Source organism: Aedes aegypti, chromosome 1 (genome assembly GCF_002204515.2).
Source record: "Aedes aegypti strain LVP_AGWG chromosome 1, AaegL5.0 Primary Assembly, whole genome shotgun sequence".
In the NCBI taxonomy this organism is placed as follows: Eukaryota; Metazoa; Arthropoda; class Insecta; order Diptera; family Culicidae; genus Aedes; species Aedes aegypti.
In genome coordinates this window covers 34,191,080-34,205,871 of record NC_035107.1, presented here as the reverse complement: position 1 = coordinate 34,205,871, position 14,792 = coordinate 34,191,080, and positions in this window count along the sequence as shown.

Here is a 14,792-nt window from a genome sequence, read left to right as displayed (position 1 = left end):
CCGAAATGTCAGATAGGAACAACCCCAGTGTGAAAACTAAAAGCCCTGCACGCTCGTTCAAATCTACTCAAAAGAGAGTAACTTTGACTCACTTTTGAAGTTTCAAGTTAGCTGTCAAAAGTGAGTAACTTTATTTTATCAAAGTGAGTAACTTTTTACTCAACCATGAAAGAAAACGACCTTACTCACTTTTGAGTAAACACAAACATATTTGACTCACTTTGTAAACGTCAAAGACGTCGCGCGCTCGAACTGACAAATTCTAAGTTGTAGTGAAATTTCTTCCGTCGCCGGGATGTCGGACTGTTTTCAAAAACAGTCGAGATAAAAGCCGAGCCGGCAGAGCGCTTCGGAAGTCCAACCGGCGATCTCCAGATTAGTGCTGCGAAGTCAATAATCCTGATATCAAGTGAAGCGAGGTCGGATTGAATATGACCAAGGTTTTGATCAAATTATCGCAAAAAAAATATAAACTGTAAGTTTTACCGTCGTTCTTTGTATTGACTTTTTTGATTAAACTCAAAATGCGATCGCAACTCTATTTGCAAGGTTCGAACTTTTCCTTGCACAGTAAAATAAAAAAACTCATCAGGGGTTAAACAATTTTTTCCTGATGTACCGTTTGAGTTTATTTGAATGAGAAATTTTTAAGCTGATTTCATTATCTTTTATTATCGTTTGCCAAAAAGCACATAAAAATGCCATGTTTTGAAATTTATGTTCGTAAAATAAAGAAAAAACAGCTCGATTAGATATTGTGTAATAATTAGATCCAATATGCGCACTCTCACCCTTGCGTGTAAAATCAAACGTCAGATGCACAGCCCCAATGTTTTGATTTCATCCAATCATCTGTTTTCGGCGAGGTAAATATTTGTTCATCGAGCTTGTTTTGCGAGAAAAAACAACTTATTGCGATAGTAGAAGGATAATCATTGCAGAAATGGACCGGTAAGTAGTTGAATTTCGAAATGAACGGATTACGCAATGAAACTTAATTAAATTTCAATATCAGATCTTACGGCAGTGATGAGTTTCTCGAGGAAGAGCGGCTAGAAGACGACCCTTTGGACGAAAACCAACAGGGACTGCCCTTGCCCGAGTTGGACACTATTTTGGACGATTCCATCGATTCTGCTCCCGAAACTACAACCGAGCCTGAAGCACTTGGCGAAGATTTTGCCCCGGATGGTGCACCCGAGAACTACATTTTCTGGTTCAAAGGAACATTCTGTCGCAAACTGTATCGAAGCCAGCTACGCCCAGGACAAATTTGTTCCAAAGATATCGTTGGGAACAACCTCGATGACATCCTTCGGTGTATTTGGAATACAGCCAAGCATCATGTGAACCGGAAGGTGGAATTTAGTGATGGTGTGCCGTCGTGGATCGAAAAAGAGCTGCCTGATTTCGAGGACATTGGCGAGTTTGTGATGTTGCAGAATAAATAAAAAAAGAAGGTCTACGCAATAGCCAACATAACACCTCGAGTGCTACGTACATGGAGAAGCCAGGAGTTGAAAATTTCCGTGTTTGTGTATTCATTGAATGTGGAAACGAACGCGCAGCATCAGAAGCTCCAAAAAGTTTTGATTTCTCCGCAAAACCCCGACCGATCGGGGGCGACATCCACTCGCGATGATTCAGCATTTGCAGAAGAACTACGTTCATCTCACCCGCACATCGAAGGCCATTATAGTTCATGGCTGTTATGGGCGAATTATGTAAATTCTTCACCAGCGCATGAAAAAGATCGCTTGAAAAACGTAAGTGCACCCCCTCTCGAAATAGCAAAATACTTTCGATGGGCTGCAGTGTCAGAATCGGCTAGATTACAGGCGATGCATCGTGGGATGATAGTGGCCAATGTTGTCAACACCGGATGGGCAAGAGATGTTGCAGACCTCGAAAAGGATGTATCATTGACCCTTTCCATCATCCAAGGTGTTGCCAACAAGTTGAGTGCAATGAAAGCTAAAGGAGCTGCTGGATCAGAACTGTTCGACACAATGGAATCAAACCTACGGCCTGAAGAATCAGAGCTAAGTCGTAACCTTTCATCACGGGTGACGGATTGTGAGGACACTGATCATGCGTAAGGATTTAAACGAATTGAACTCGAGATTTTCTTCAAAATTTTCTTTTTGAAAACAAAACGTTGAAACGTGTTTTAATTTTAAACCATAATACATTTTTATTCGATTGTTTTATCAATAAATGGCTGCTTCACATCAAAGTGGAGTTCTATTGAAATCCATTCCTTTCACGTCCTGATTCAATCCTTTTTCAGGCAAGAAAACCCCCCCGGAATAGTATCCACAATGCTCAAAAATGCCCTTGGCTGAAAAGTTTTGGAATTTAGCAACTGTCGAACAAATGTCCCTCAAAATAGGTGAATTTTCGTGATGATGCTTTCTCAAGAATCGCTTCATCAAACCAAAAGCAATTTCTACCGGGTTAAAAAACGGACAGTATGGAGGGAGAAAAATAGGAATTATTCCAATAGAGCGCAAATAACGGATTATGTTCGGATCGCAGTGGATCTTAGCTCCGTCCATGATCCATATGGAATGAAATCCAGGATATCGCTGAACATGAATGTTATTCAATGCGAATTTCTTGCAACAGTCGTAAAATTTCACCCTGTCGAAAGTTCCTTCAGTCCAGAAACTTTCCACAATTCCGTTCAAGCCCAAAAAGCATAACAATGAAATGCGTGGTTTTCTACAAAACTCTCCTTTGTAAATTATTTTTTTCCCCACAACTCCATATCCCTTATTCCTCAACATATCACGGTTGTCAAATGCAACCTCATCAAGGAATACGAGATTGTATATGTCCCAGGGAATGGACATCACTTCCTTAACAAAACGGATTATTTCTTCATTACGGATCTGAATTGCACGACGTTCAATTGATTTCCACGAAAATCCCGCTTCATGCAGGATGACCCAAATCGATGAAACACTGATTGTTTGATGAAAATGGAGCTGGAATTTTTGCTTAGCTTCTTCCAAAAACAAAACTGGTTCCTCCAGGTATGAATCAATAATCCATTGGCGCATAATTGTGCTGAACTTCTTGTACACTTGTTCACGCTGCTTTCTAGAGAAATATCCCATTTTTTCATATCTGGAGATCCATTCGCAAATTGTAGACAACGATTTTCCGTTAATCACCGCTAAATCTTTCCTTGCAATTCCCAAGAAATAATACCCATACAGAGCGTGGTAGACTGTATTTGAGCTAGTAGTTTTTTTCAAATTCAATGAAAAATATCAAGATCTTTTTGCAACTTTTGAAAACCAGCGAACAAAGTTGAATTCGGTTCAGTTTGTTTATTTACTGTGTGACACTTTGTCCATTCAAGACGCCATCGGATGGTTGTCATTCAGCGTTGACAGAAAGTTCGCATCTAACTTCGCATGAGAGGGTCAACTCGCGACTCCGGATTAGTGCTGCGAAGATAATATTGAACTAATTATCAATTCTTTACAGTCTAACCGGGAAGGCTACTGGATCGGTCAAACTACATCCTCCATGACTTACATCAATGCCCCAGATATTTATAACATCCGGGGATCCATTCCAGAGCAGCGAAAATTTCAACACAAATATCACAATTTTTTTACTTGTTATCATGTATTATTATTATGTATTATGTATGAGACAATGAATAAATGTTATGCTCTTTGTATATTTCTTCTGATTTTATAAATAACATAATACATTTATTTCCAAAATTATTATTTCCTGAAGTGAGTGACATCTACTCACTTTCGCAAATTTCAGATTAAACGAAGTGAGTAAGTGTTACTCCCATATGGACATTTGACTATATTACTCTAAAGTGAGTAACGATGGTGTTACGACCCCTCGGTCGGCGCGTCTCCATCACACACAACAACAGCAAGTTACGGTCAGCTGTGGTAATCCATCGCATTGATACGACGTTGGTCATGCTCTTCACAAGGGGACAATAGAAACGGAGATACCAGATGAAAAGTGATTTGCGAGCAGATAATTGTTATTGAACTATTAGCTTATATTGCATTTTCTCTAAATAGTGTTTAACGCCGAATGCGGCTACGTAGTGAGTTTATTATGAATTCTCAATTATTTTCTTATTTCATGAATTATTGAACCTAATGATTGAATTGTTTAACAACATTTTCCCTAAGATAACCTAAATAGTACGGATATTGATAATTTATTACTAAGGAAGCCTATCTACTTAACTTAACTACTGATCAAGGCGTAAGTTGTCAAAAGGTTTAGTTGAACTAGGTAAAATAAAATCATTATTCTGATTAGACAGGTGGGCACATACGTCGGTACAAGATTTCGTTAATGCTAATGCAGTGCTGTATCCAGGGGTAGTACAGGTAAATCTCTTATGGAACCAATTAGAAGCAGTTCTTACATGACTCTATTTCAGAATTAATTCATTAAAATAATAACTATAAGAGCACGCCGACCAGAACTAAATAAGAAAACTAAACGTAAGTTCCAATAGTATTTAGGTTTCATCACATAGTTCTATGTTGATTCAAACTTTGTACTTAATTGCAGGATTTTTTTAATACATCTTTATTAAAAACACGGAACTCTTGTTTCTGGCCGGTTGCCGATAACATTTTTAAAAAAATCGTTTATTCGCGAGAATGTCCAACCGATCCCACGAAGCCGAAACCGCTGCAAGAAAACAGGGACTGCAGAGCTCCACGAAAACCAGAAATTCGTGTGCCCACAGTGTCATGGTCTCAGATATCACCCGTCACGACGCTAACGTCGACGGTACCTGTGTACGTGCCACATATCGTAGTTGGAAGCTCGTATAGTGTTATGCCGAGATACTCGATCGCTCCATCATCTTCGTATAGCTCACCATTTCTCCCAACCAACCAGGCATTTGCAAATACATTTCCAGTACTATCCAATCTCTTCCAAGCAATGCCATCGATTCAAAATCCTCTGCGTCCATCACTGTTAGGCCAACCGTGTTCGAATCAACGGTTTGACGGACCAAGTACTGTCACATCCGTCGGAGAACCCTTGCAAGCTCAACCTGTACCAACTTCGACTAGTCTTCCGACAGCTTCATCATTATATCAGTCACCATCGACACTGCAAGGTGTAGGGCGTTTGTACCAGTGATAGTGACAATAGTAACGGGTTGAGGAATAAAAAATCGCCAAAAAATAACGGAAACTCGTTTTTTATATCTAAATACGTCATTCGAAAGCTTTATTATATTTCACGTAAAATATAATCTTAGAATGATAAAATCATTAAATCTATCAAAAAAGCATTTCCTCCATTACTGGAACACGTTCCAGTAATAGTGGTATTTGCTAACTTTTGTTCCTATAATAGTGGTTTACATTGATTTCCCATTGAGACTCACTATTATAGGAACGCCCCACTATAACTGGTGCAAAGGAGCAAAAAAGTTAAGGATTTTAATTGTTTTCTACTATTTCCTTACTATTTCACAAGATTTTTTTTCACACATTCATATCATTTTGACAATGTCCATGTTAGAAAAATACACATAATAATAAAAATTGGCTATAACACGCTTGAAACGACACTACCACTATTATTGGTACACACACTATGACTGGATCAGACACCCTAGTACCATCAGCTTCCGTTGTATCCATTGGAGAACCAATACAAATAGCACCGACGCTGCCTCCGTGTGACCCGCAGAACAACCAATCTATAGTTCAAGCGGATGCCAGAAGTCAGATTTCAAAGGCTACAGGTTCCCGTTTATCCACCAGACAACAACAAAAGCAGTTGGAGCTGGAAATGTTGGATGAACATAGGAAGTTGCAGGAGCAAGAAGAGGCGAGTAAGCGGGAATATCTTCGTAGACGGTATGAGCTGTTGCAAGAGATTGCCAGTGAAACATCGTCCGTATCCGGAATTAGTATAGTAGAAGATGGGCCCAACGATAAGGTCAATGCATGGCTTCGGAGCGGAATACCAAAACGTAACACAACTCACACCTTGACAACATCACAGGTACATTACCCTGGCCATTCAAGGTCAAGGTCAGCCGCGCTACCCGAAATATCAGGCATCCCCACCCAAAATGTAGCTGACAACAGACCGCCGGAAGGTAGACAGCATTATGAGATACAAGACGACAGTCGAGCTCCGCCTAGAAGCATAAGGTTCGCCGACATGAGTGCACCTAATTTCGACGTAGTTCAGCGATCAACGCCGAGGCGAATTTCATCACGGTCAGACTATGGTAATAATCTGACGCACGAACAAGTAGCTGCTCGACAAGCTGTTTCCCGTGAACTACCGGTTTTTAGCGGCTCACCTGAAGAGTGGCCATTATTCTACTCCACGTTCAACTCAACAACGGAAATGTGTGGCTATACACAAGAAGAAAACCTTATACGTCTACAAAAGGGCCTTAAAGGAAAGGCATACGATGCGGTAAAGTGCAGGTTGATGCACCCGAGTAACGTTCCTGGAATCATCGCTACGCTTAAAATGCTCTATGGAAATCCTGAGATTATAATTCACCACCTAATAGCAAAGATTAACGCTGCTCCCGCTCCCAAAGCCGATAAGCTGGATACTGTTATTGAGTTTGCCCTGACAGTTCAAAATTTATGTGCAACTATTGAGGCATGTGAGCTTTTAGAGTACTCCTACAACGTTGTACTACTAAGAGAACTGGTCGATAAACTACCAGCTACGCTGAAACTGGACTGGGCGAAGCACAGGCGCACTCTATCGAATATTAATCTGTCGACGTTTTCAGAATGGCTCTATGATCTTGCTGAAACGGTGTGCCCTATAGCATCGTTGAGTGGCGCACGTTCTGTTAAAAATGGGCCTGCCTTTCTGAATGCTCACTGCGCAGAACTTGACGCTGCAGTATCCGAAGAAAATAGATCAGATGCGATCAACACAACTTTGAAAACATGTGCAGCTTGTAAAGGTGACTGTATCAACCTCGAAAAGTGTCAGCGGTTTCTAGATCTAGGATACAACGCCAGATGGACAGTGATTAAAGAGGCTGGAATGTGCAGAAAATGCCTTAAGAAACATAAGGGACCTTGCAAATCACAACGAACATGTGGAGAAAATGGATGCAGCTACAAACATCACCCTCTGCTTCATAATACTCAACGCGATGATACAGTAGTGTCTAAAAACCAAACGAGTAAAGCGAATAGCGAGGAATCAAACTTAAAACGTCTTGACGAGCGAGACTGCAACGCCCATCACAGCACGGCCATGAAGACACTGTTTCGTGTCGTACCGGTAATTTTGTACGGTCGCGATAAAGCTCTTAAATCTTACGCATTTTTAGACGACGGATCCTCATGGACTCTAATGGATGCAGGGCTCGCAGCGGAATTAGGCTTGGATGGTGAACCAGAACCAATATGTTTAAGATGGACTGGCGATAAACACCGGTGTTGCGGGAACTAGCAGCACTGCCACGGACACCCCTCATTCGCCCTTTTCTAATGCCGACGTTTGACAGCTACGAACGAACAACGTCACAAAGGCCGGAACGATGACAAGACTGTCATCGAGAGGGCTTCATTAAGAACATTTACATTTCAATAACCACGTTTGTAACACGATTTCTTTAATAAAAATACTATTTGTTGGATTCGAGGAAAAATTGAATTAGTTGGATACCTTAACGTAAGTAACCTTTATTGATTGTAAAATGAAAACATTCAAATAAAAAGATGCTCTTCCATAGCTTGAAAAGGCCAAAAAACGTCTTTTACGAGGCGGATCCGAAACCCTGTTCAACGATCCAACAAAATTCAAGGTTAAGTCCACGATCGGATTAACCATCCGCGATGCCAGAGACGGAGCGTAATGACTGCAAAGTCTGTAGGCAGTCCAACAGTCTGGACAATATGGTCCAATGTTCGGCCTGTGAGGAGTGGATCCATTATGGATGTGCGGGAGTGGATGGTAGCGTCCGGAAGGTCAGAAATTGGCGATGCGAGACATGCAGGTCATCGATTGCCTATCGCCCTCCACCGTCAAACCTACCTCTAACGACAACCCTGGTGATCCCTTCAACGTCGACACTGTCAATTGTGACTGCTGGGCTAGAGAACGTGTCAAATACTCCGATGTCGTCTGGTGCTGCGGCTGTAGTTGTAGGCGATAGTGTTATCAGCCCAATCGGGAGCTGTTCCTCCCAGTTCTCTGAAAAGACAAAGGCTACTCTTCGCCAACTACAGGAGCAACAAGCGCTTCTAGAACAGGAGATGGAATTTCAGCACATGCTGGAGCTGGCAAGGAAGAAGCAACATTTAGAGTCAGCGATTTCGAAGGTCAGAGGTCAGATTCTGCAAAGTGGAGAACTGGAATTACCGACGATGACTACGTTAGTCGAGGAATCCGGAGTAGGACGAGTGGAAGAATGGATGAAAAGGGTGGAAAATCAGCTGACGAACCTGTCACTCATACATCCAGTTGTGACAGAAGTTCCTGCATCAGTGGCAGCTCCGTTTAATTCAACGTCCACGCCAATATCTGGAACGATGAAAGATAACCTGGCCAGTTCATCGTATGCTCCCATCTCGGTTTCCGTGCAACCCAATATGACCTCGGCACCGATGTCAACAATGCCTTCCGGATCATCAACGTTTTTGCCAGCAGCCGTGCCGTACAGTACCGTGCCATCACTCCCGTTCCAGGCACCACGGTTTGAGCAATGCATGAACCAAGGAGCTATTCCGAGGAGTCGTGTAATGGCTTCACTTCCACTGCCAGCAATGTGTATACCGGCAACAGCAACTCCAGTATGCAGTACGGTCCCAGTCGCGACATATCCACGAATTTATTCCGGAGCAACGATTGGTGAGGTGTCAACCGGCGCTGCGGCGCCTTTCCTTTCATCGATATATCAACCACCGGTAACCGGGCATCCACCGATTCAGAGTCTGCCGCCTGTTCCTGGACAACTGCCTCTCTTTAATCAGCCATCTGTGTCGGGTCAGCAACCTCTCTCAGGTCAGCCGTTATACGCTGGGCAGCCGAACGTTCTCGTAAATCCGTATACACCAGTTGGACCGACTCATCACCAGCTATTGGCTCGTCAGGTGATGCCGAAAGATCTACCACCGTTTAGAGGAGATCCGGAGGATTGGCCGATCTTCTACAGTGCATACATCAACTCAACCACGGCGTGCGGCTATTCTGATGTCGAAAATCTGGCGCGTTTGCAAGGTAAGGCGTACGACGCAGTTAAAAGTCGATTACTGCTACCGGCGTGTGTACCTCAGGTGTTGTCCACTTTATATATGCTTTTCGGGCGCCCTGAGCTTATTATTCATAATTTATTAAATAAAGTAAGGGAGGTACCGGCTCCAAAGCCGGATAGGTTAGAGACATTAATCTCATTTGGGATGGCTGTGCAGAATCTCTGCGACCATCTTGAGGCTGCGGGTCAAGTGGCACATTTGTGCAACCCAGTGTTACTCCAAGAGTTAGTCGAGAAAGTTCCGGGGCAGTTGCGCCTAGATTTGGCGTTGTACAAGCGGCAGTTTCCAGCAGTTGATCTTCGTACGTTCTCGGCTTATTTGTCTACACTTGTCGTAGCGGCTTCGGACGTTACGATCATTTCGGATAGCAAGCCCTCAAGCCGACTAGGAACGAGAAGGGGAAAGAAAGAAACTTCCTTAACGCTCATGGGGTTGAGGAATCAGCGAAGAGATCCCCGTCATCGAAGCCCGAGTCCTCTCCATTAGTACGGTGTCTAGCGTGTGAAGATCCGCAGCACAAAGTTAAAGATTGTGCAATTTTCAAGAAAATGGATCCAGAAGGTCGTTGGAAGGTCGTCCAAGATCACCATCTGTGCCGGACGTGCTTGGGTAAGCACGGTCGTCGACCCTGTAAGATACAATCCACCTGTGGCATAGAGGGATGTTCAATGCGTCATCATCAACTTCTACATTCTGCTCTCCACAAGCCAAACAAGCCGGCGAAAGATGAAACGAAGGACTCAGCGGTAACAGGAGAAACAAGTGAACGGGTAAACGCACATCACACTCAGAAGCACTCTGTTCTTTTCAAATATCTACCTGTACGCTTGTACTGGAAAGGTAGATCGGTGGAAACATTTACGTTTTTAGACGACGGATCATCCATGACTCTGGTAGAAAATACGGTGGCGAAAGAGCTCGGAATTGACGACGGAGAAGATCTTCCGCTTTGTCTAACATGGACGAGCAATGTAACACGACACGAACCAAAATCTCAGCGGATTCTGATCGAGATCAGCGACGCCAAGCAGTCTGCAAGATACACACTGAACGATACGCGCACAGTGAAGAACCTCAGTCTGCCGCAGCAATCTTTGAACTACGAGAAGTTGGCACGGCAGTACACTCACCTGCAAGGACTCCCCATCACGAGTTTTGAATCAGTGACAGCTGGAATCCTCATCGGCTCCAATAACGCCAGTCTGATAGCAGCGTTGAAGATACGAGAGGGTCAACTAGGCGACCCCATCGCGAGCAGAACTCGGTTGGGTTGGACAATATCGGGAATGGCGGCAGGAAGTAATCCCACAGCCAGCGCTAGCTTCCACATCTGCGAATGTACGAAAGATCTTGACTTGCACGATATGGTAAAGGAATTCTTTACCGTTGAGAGCTTGGGAGTAGCCGATTTCACACGTCTTGAGAGTGATGATGACAAGCGTGCCCGATCAATACTGGCGCAGACGACCCGCCGCATCACAACGGGGTTCGAAACGGGACTTCTGTGGCGTTATGATCACTTCAAGTTTCCTGACAGTTTCGGTATGGCCAAGAGGCGACTAGAGTGTTTCGAACGGCGGATGAAAGCAGACCCAGAACTTCATGACAGTGTACATCGACAAATCAGCGAGTATCTCGAGTGCGGCTACATACACCAAGCTACTCCAGAGGAGCTGGAGTCAGCGGACCCGGAAAGAATTTGGTACCTACCTTTGGGAGCAGTGCGAAATGCCAGAAAGCCGGGAAAAATACGCCTTGTGTGGGACGCTGCAGCGAAGGTCAAAGGAATCTCTTTCAACAGTATGATCTTAAAGGGGCTTGATCTTCTAACTCCATTGTTAACAGTCCTTTTCGGATTCCGTGAGCGGAAGGTAGCGATCTGTGGGGATTTGAAACAAATGTTTCATCAGTTTCGCATCTTGGCCAATGATACACAGTCGCAGAGATTTCTTTACCGTAAAGACCCAACTCAGCCCATTCAGGTATACACAATGGATGTGGGGACCTTTGGGTCGACATGCTCACCATGTCAGGCCCAATATATAAAAAACCTAAACGCCGAAGAGCACAAGGATACCTTCCCGAGAGCAGCCTCAGCAATAGTGTTCAAGCATTACGTTGATGACTACTTGGACAGTTTCGACACCGAGGAGGAAGCAATCGACGTGGCGCTGGAGGTAAAGCAAGTTCACGCTAATGGAGGTTTTACCATCAGGAACTGGCTTTCTAATTCTACGACCGTTCTTCGACGGGTCGGGGACTCTGGGAACCAGGAATCGAAGCAGATCGAAGCAAACAAAGAGAAGACAACGGAGCGAGTTCTGGGAATGTCATGGATTCCAAGTGACGATCAATTCACCTTCGAAGTAGATACGGATGTAGGAATAGTGGTACCAACGAAGCGCAACTTGCTACGATGCGTCATGAGCATCTTCGACCCTCTGGGACTGATGTCCCACTTTCTGATACACGGTCGAGTCATTATTCAGGATGTTTGGAGGACGCATACTGGCTGGGACGAAGTGGTTTCTGCAGAAATCCAGGAAAAATGGCGACGTTGGACAGCGGGATTTGCGGAGCTCTCAAAAGTCCGAATCAGCCGCTCGTATTTCCCTGGGTTTTTGTCAACGCAGATTAGGGAACTTCAACTCCACATATTTACCGATGCAAGTGAGGACGCGTATGCCTGTGTTGCTTATCTTCGAGCGGAGATTGACAACGAAGTTTACTGTGCTCTCGTGATGGCCAAGGCGAAGGTAGCACCGCTTAAGGCTCTCTCTATCCCGAGACTGGAGCTACAAGGAGCCCTCCTGGGCACTAGGATGCTGCGGACTATTGTGGATTCGCATACACTCCCTATAGTTCGTCAAGTGCTGTGGACAGATTCGGAAACAGTACTTGCCTGGATACGATCCGATCACAGACGCTACCGCCAGTTTGTAGCCTGCCGAGTAGGTGAGATATTGTCCAAGACAAATGCAGAAGATTGGCGTTAGATTCCGTCGAAACAAAATGTGGCTGACGAAGCGACCAAGTGGGGAAAGGGACCCTGCCTGAGTTCCGACTCCAGATGGATTGAAGGACCAGACTTCTTACGACGTTCAGAAGCAGAATGGCCGCAGAAGGTTACAGAACAAGACTCGGAAACTGCCGAAGAGCTGCGTGCTTGTTTGGTGCATCGAGAAATCGTGATGGAACAGTTGGTTGACTTCAGCCGATACTCAAAATGGGAACGTTTAGTGCGGACCTTTGCGTACGTGATTCGTTTTTTGGATAATAGCCAACGGAGCAGATTGGAACAGCCGAGGACGACGGGCCGCTTGTTGCAGGAAGAAATCCACAAATCTGAAGCAGCTCTATGGCGCATGGTGCAAGCCGTAGCCTACCCCGATGAAGTCGCTGTGCTGCTCAACAAGGATTCAACGGTGAACCAAATCGACAAATCAAGCGCCATCTATAAACTTTCGCCATTTGCGGATGAGCTGAACGTCCTGCGGGTAGACAGCCGAATTGGAGCTGCCCCAGATTTACCTTATGACTGCAAATTTCCCATCATACTCCCACGGTACCACCGACTCACTGAACTCTTGGTTGATTGGTATCACCGCAAATTTCTACACGGAAACAGTGAAACAGTGGTAAATGAAATCCGGCAGCGTTTCCAGATACCAAACCTTCGCACAGTTGTACGCCAGACCGCCAGAAAGTGCCAGAGCTGTAAGGTACAGAAAGCTTCACCTGTCACCCCAAAAATGGCCCCGTTACCACCGTCGCGTTTGGAACAATGCGGTCGACCGTTTACATACATTGGCCTCGATTATTTTGGACCAATAGCTGTGAAGCGTGGTCGTTCGCTGGTGAAGAGGTGGATAGCCTTATTCACTTGCTTATCGGTAAGAGCCATACATCTCGAGGTTGTACATTCGCTATCGACGGAGTCATGCAAGATGGCAATCCGTCGCTTTGTTGCAATGCGTGGGGCACCCAGCGAGATTTATACGGACAATGGAACTAACTTTCAGGGTGCTAGCCGTGAACTGCATCAGGAGCTTTATGAAATCAACAACGGATTAGCAGATACCTTCACTGATGCCAATACGAAATGGTTCTTCAACCCGCCCGCCGCCCCACACTTTGGAGGAGTATGGGAACGGCTTGTACGAACGGTAAAGGTCGCCCTAGCATCTTTAACCAGCTTGAACAACCCGGATGATGAAACGTTGCTCACGGTCATCGCTGAAGCAAGTGCTATTGTCAATTCTCGTCCATTGACTTTTATCCCTCTCCAGTCCATGGAACAAGAGGCATTAACGCCAAACCATTTCATCCATCTCAGTTCTGATAGGGTTGTCCGATCCAAAAAACCGTTGATGGAGTCGGAGGAATTGGGATATGGCAAGGCAAATGGTTGAACATTTTTGGAAGAGATGGACACGCGAGTATTTGCCCAGTAGCTCAAGGCGGACGAAATGGTTCGAGGAGGTGAAGACACCGGAAGTAGGTGACTTGGTGGTGTTGATTGAGAAGAACGTACGCAACGGCTGGACAAGGGGCCGCATAGTTTCGATGATAGCAGGGCGTGATGGTCGTGTGCGACAAGCCGTCGTACAGACAGCCAACGGAATCCTTCGTCGTCCAATGAGTAAGATCGCAGTGCTGGACGTACAACCAACTAGTAAAGCTGCGCCGGAGACGAACCTGCAGCGTTACGGGTCGGGGAGTGTTGCGGGAACTAGCAGCACTGCCACGGACACCCCTCATTCGCCCTTTTCTAATGCCGACGTTTGACAGCTACGAACGAACAACGTCACAAAGGCCGGAACGATGACAAGACTGTCATCGAGAGGGCTTCATTAAGAACATTTACATTTCAATAACCACGTTTGTAACACGATTTCTTTAATAAAAATACTATTTGTTGGATTCGAGGAAAAATTGAATTAGTTGGATACCTTAACGTAAGTAACCTTTATTGATTGTAAAATGAAAACATTCAAATAAAAAGATGCTCTTCCATAGCTTGAAAAGGCCAAAAAACGTCTTTTACGAGGCGGATCCGAAACCCTGTTCAACGATCCAACAACCGGTATGAAAAAAAATCGAAAGTGGTGCATGTCGACATTTCTGGAACAGGAGAAAACTCCAAGAGGTACCCTTTGCGAGAAGTTCATACTGTCTCAAACCTTGGACTTTTTCATCAATCGCTTCGCATGGATGATCTAGTTCGCCAGTACCACCACCTTAAAGGAGTTTCAGCCGAATCGTACGAAAACGATCAGCCACGCCTCCTCATCGGAGTAAACAATGCTAATCTAGGACATCAACAAAGGAGCAGAGAAGGAGGAATGTATGAGCCACTAGCTACTAAGACACGTCTAGGTTGGATTATTGACGGTGGCTCGGATAGTGGGGAATTTATTGGATACCACGACTGGAACATTTGCGACTGCACTGAAAACAGCAATACGAGGCTACACCGAGAGATGCAAGAGTATTTTTCACTCGATAGCTTGGGAATTT